The following is a 5,560-nucleotide window of genomic DNA, read 5'->3' as shown; positions in this document are numbered from 1 at the left end:
TGGATTTAATCCCTAGAACCCTCACAAAAGTAGAAAATGAACTGATTCCACAGATTTGCTCTCTAACTTCCACATGACAATGTCATGTATGGCCTACCTCACATACATAAAACATGAACACATTACATATACACAACAGCAATAATATTAAATTAAATATTTTTAATTCTAGGAAGCTACTGTTGTTTGTTGCAATGCTAGGGATCAAGTCCAGGGCTTTGGCCTGACATGATAGCTGATGTTTATAATATCAGCACTTAGGAAACTGAGGCAAGAGGATTAGGAATTCAAGGTCATCGTCTGCTGTGTAACACTTTAAAGGCCAGCCTGGTCTACCTTAGACCTGTCTCAAACAGAACAGGTCTGGAGAGGAGAGATGGCTTAGTAGTTAAGAGTACTTGATGCTCTAGTAAAGGGCCAGGTTAGGTTCTCAGCACTCGCGCAGAGGCTTCTAATTGTCCTTAACTCCAGTCCAGGATTCCCAGCCCCCTCTTTTGGCCTCCTTGGGCACCAGGCATGCAATATGCATATGTGCATGAAGGCAGGAGACTCATGCTCATAAAAACACAAGCCAGTTTAAAAAAATAAACCCAGCCAGGTGGTGAAGGTACAAACCTTCAATCCTAGTGCTCAGGAGGCAGGCAGATAGATGTCTTAGTTCGAGGCAAGCGGGTTTTACAGAGCAAGTTCCAGGACAGCCAGAGCTACACTGAGAAACCCTGTCTTGAAAAATCAAAACAAAATAAACAAACAAACAAAAAAACAAATGAATAAAGAAACAAAACCCCAAACCTCCAGTTGCAGGAGGCAACTGCTCTGTTGTCATGATGAGATCAAACCTGGGGCCTCATGACTCATGCCTGTACTCCCAGTATTTAGTAAATGGGGGCAAGAAGGTCAGGGGTTCTAAAAATTGTTACGTTCAAATCCGAAATGTCCTCCCTGATAGGCTTGTGTTTTGACCACAGTCCCTAGCTTGTGGTATTAGTTTTGCAGCCTGGCAGGTGTGGGTCATTGCAGACTGGGCTTTGAAAGTTGTCCTTGTTCTGACTGGGACCTGTTCCTGGTGCTAGCCAGCTCCTTAGGCTTCCTGGTCCTCAATGAGAAAGAAACCTTGGGGCCTGGAGAGATGGCTGGGTGGTTAAGAGCACTTGTAGCCCTTGCAGAGGACCACGTTTGTTTGCCAGCATCCATATGATGGCCCACAACCATTTGTGATTCCAGTTCCAGGGGATACACCACCCTCTTCTGGCCTTCTCAGGCACTGCATGCATGTGCTTTACTGATATCAATTTAGGCAAAGCACCCAGACATATTAAAAAATAAAATAAAAATAATTGTAAAAAGAAATAAGAAGCCTCCACCACAGACCCCCACTACCACCCAGGCATGCCCCCAGGCCTTCTGCACCATGATAGACTAAATCTCTGAAACTGTGAGCTCTTCTCTCCTTTTTAAAGTTCTTTTCAACCTTTTTTCTTATGTCTATGATAACCACTGACCACATCCCTTAATTCTGCCCCTTGATCGTGATTATGCATCTATTTACTGCCTCTCCCATTAAGAGGTCAGTGCCAAGATCAGGGCCTGTGTTGCCAATAACTGTGTTCCCACAGTTTCAGTGCTGACCCAAAGCAGTGTGCAGCATGTATTTGCTGAATGCATGAATGGCCAAGTAGCCAAAGGAAAGGGACAGCCAGAGAAAGGTCCTGTGCCAATAGCAGGGCCAGTTGGCCCAACAATGTGACTCATTTCAGCATGACTGAGATGGAGGAGGAGAACTCTAAATAAGAGGCCCTCACTGAACCAAGGCAGGGTAACTAGCAGAGAAGGTGGATGCATGGAATCCACATACTGAGGGTACTGGATCACGGCTCAGTCCCAGCTGGAAGAGGCAAGCAGAAGATGACAGAATGCAGACTGTGTATGCAGAATAAGGGGAGGTGCAGTCGGGCAATAGAGGGTGGGAGGAGCAGCAGGTTGTGGTGAGAGAGTGGGATACTGGAATTCAAGATTTCAGAGGTGGAGCAGTTTCAGCTGCTGATGAGGCACAGGGTGCGGCCATAAGGAGTGGGCAGCTTAAATGACAGGAGGAAAAGGTCTTGGAGAATGTAGCTCAAATGCAGAGGCCAAGTGTTTTTTGTGGGAGCACACCATCTTCCTTTCTTTGGCTGGAGAGAAGTAATTGATGAATGCCAGATATCTGAGTCTACAGTGAACAGAGTGAGTGACTGGATGAAACGTTTCCTTCATTCATTAACCATTTCTTCATCCAGAAAACATGCATTGTTTATTAACATCAGCCCATAGTGAACCAGGCAGCCTGGGATCTATTCTGTGTAAGTTCCCTTGGCACTTGTCTTTGTAGAGACACACTGGCTTTCTCTCAACCCTTCCTAGCAGGAACAGAGTGGGTAGGGAGATGGCAGGACTCTTGCCAAGCAGGGCCTTCTGTGCGGGCATGGAAGGAATCATGGTGGTCTGGTTATGAGGTGAGATGGGGCCAGGATGTGCTGTCCCCACAGTGCTTAGGCAATGCCTCACCAGGAAGCAGAGTCAGGTGGGAGATAGAGTGGAGGTACCTGCCTTGGAAGTTGGTCCTTAGAGCTCTGGTCTTGGGATAGCACCCTGGGAAGAATGGGTGGGGCAAAGGTGGGAATGACTGGAAACCAAGGGGCTGGACAGGTCTAAGGAACAGGACATCCCCAAACATGCTCCATGCCTTTGGAGCTGAAGACATGCCCATACCCACTGCAGAAAATAAAAAACAGTTGCTGTTCCATGATTCATTCTCTCTCTCTCTCTCTCTCTCTCTCTCTCTCTCTCTCTCTCTCTCTCAATCAATCAAAATAAGAACTTCAATGTGTGCTAGGTAAGAGTATTCTGTCACAGAGCTATATCCCCAGCTCTCATAAAAATTTTAGGTATTTGCTTTTTGTTTTGTGGGATTTTTGTTTGTTTTTGAGACAAGGCTTTCCTAGGTATCTCTGGCTGGCCTTGAACTCTACACAGCCCTCCTACCTCAGCCTGGGATATAGTTATATGTGGGTTTCTTTCTAACCTCGTATCTAAAGTTCAGTTGTCAGTTTTCATCTTCTGAAAGGCTACTCTGAAAAGGGAGAGAAGCTGCAGTCCACAGCACCCATGTACCAGGTTGTCATACTAAGTGAATTAACAGAGAAGAGAGGTTTCTCGCCTTAGAGAAATGCTCACATGTGATTCCAGCAATTCTAAAGGGGATTTTGGAAACTTCTTTAAGAAAATAGTAAGAGAGCTGGAGATATGATTCTGTCCATAAGTGCTTGTTCTTCATCTTAAAAAGCTGAGCTCTGCAGCACGTGCCTGTAATCCCGGCACTGGGAAGGCAGATGGGAGGATTCTGGGCACCATAGCCAGTCAGTACAACTACGTTGGGCAGCTCCAGATTTCAGGGATATCTTAAGGGTAGTCAGGAGCAATCCAGGAGGACACCTGACATTGACCTCTGATTTCCACACAAATGTATGCCACATATGAACATACAGAGAGAGAAAGAGAGAGTCACAAGGAAGAATCTTATCCAGCACCCTAAGGAACTGCCTGAGTTGTCCTCCCAAGGTGCTGAGGTGAGGGGGTGTGGCCTACCCCTGAGTGGAATAGAAGGACAAGGATGACAGGACTTGCCACCTCTTCCCTCCCATGGTCTTGGCCTGTGTCCATAGATTTCCTCCCATTGGACTTTGGCCAAGTAGATGTTTCCTTCCATTAGGCCAGATGGAACAACCCATAGTGTGGACCTTTCTGGAGAGCCTGCTCCATGTGAGATGCTGTGCCAACACCAAGGCACAGGGACAATTCAGAAACAGGATTGGAAGGAGTTGTGTGGCCATCAGGGCTGGCTGCAGGGAGGAAACTAGGAAGGGAACTGGAGGATCCCAGTGGCCAGGTTTAGCGACTTCAGCACCTTCATGCTGACCATCAGCTCTCCAGAAATGTTGGCCATCTATTTGGAGAATATAATATTCCTGACCTCTGCAGTTATTTATCTCAGTGTGTTCCCAGAATCTTTGCTCCAGCAGTGTTTGTCAGTGTCTTAGTTAGGGCTCCTGTTACTGCAGTGAAACACCATGACCAAAAGCAAATTGGGGAGGAAAGGGCTTTATTTGGTGTCTTGGGGTTTCTATTGCCGTGAAGAGGCACCATGACCAAAGCAACTCTTATAAAGGAAAACATTTAATTGGGGCTTGCTTACGGTTTCAGAGGCTTAGTCTGTTATCAGCATGGCAGGAAACATGGCAGCCTATGGGCAGGCACGGTGCTGGAGAAGGAACTGGGAGTTGTACATCTTGATCCGAAGGCAGCCAGGAGGAGGCTGTCTTCCACACTGGGCGAAGCCTGAGCATAGCCTCAAAGCCCGCCTACACAGTGACACACTTCCTCCAACAAGGCCACACCTACTTCAATAAGGCCACACCTCCTAATAGTGCCACTCCCTGTGGCCAAGCATTTTAACACATGAATTCATGGGGGCCAAACCTATTCAAACCTCCACACTTAGCTTATACTTCCATATCATAGTCTGTCAAGCAGGGCAGGAACATAAAGGCAGGAGCTGATGCTTACTGGTTTGCTTAGCCTGCTCTCTTCCAGAACCCAGACCACCGGACCAGGGGTGACACCACCCACTATGGGCTGGGCCCTCCCCCATCTAATTAAGAAAATGCCCTACAGCTGGATCTTAGAGAAGCATTTTTCTCAATTGAGGTTCCCTCCTTCATGACTCTAGCTTGTGTCAGGTTGACATAAAGCCAGCCGACACAGTCAGCCATGGTAAATTAAAGATATATCATTAGAGTGGTGAGTAATATGGACTTATCAATTGATTAATTTATAGTTATTAAATCATTCAATATTACTCTGCTCAGCAAAATCAGCACAATAATTTAATCATTAAGCAAACATATACTGCTTACCAGCTTTGTGCCAGGCATGGTAATGACCTAACTAGGCAAGACTGAGATCAGTGATGCAAGATCAGTGGCCATGTGGTTTCTCATTATATTCACTCACTACCTTATTTCCTTGAGGCAGGGTCTTTCACTGAACCTCGAGCTAAATTAGCAAGCCCCAGATGATTTTCCTGTGCACCCCCAGCACTGGGGTCACAGATGGGCAGCCACGCCTAGCTTTCTACATGGGCACTGGAGATTTGAACTCCGGTCCTCATGCTTATGCGGCCACCAAGCCTTCTCCTCATCTCCCAACCAACATTTCTGAGTGAAGTCCTTTTTATCTTTATTCTGATGCTTGTGACTGCTGTGTCATATTGAAACTATTTCCTAATTCAAAATCATAAATATTTATTTCTATAACTTTTGTAAGAGTTTTATTATTGTACTCTTAACAGTTCAACTTTTGATTATGGTGACAGGGTCTACTGTGACTTAGAGTTGGTCATCAAAGGCCTCTACTGGAGATGGAGAAGAGGTGCAGTGTGCATGAGAAGATGAGGGGAGGGGAGGGGGGAAGGGAGGGGAGGAGAGGGAAGGGGAGGAGAGGAGAGGAGAGGACAGAAGAGGGG

Source organism: Mus pahari, chromosome 7, assembly GCF_900095145.1.
Source record: "Mus pahari chromosome 7, PAHARI_EIJ_v1.1, whole genome shotgun sequence".
Classification (NCBI taxonomy): Eukaryota; Metazoa; Chordata; class Mammalia; order Rodentia; family Muridae; genus Mus; species Mus pahari.
This window is presented reverse-complemented; position numbering follows the sequence as displayed.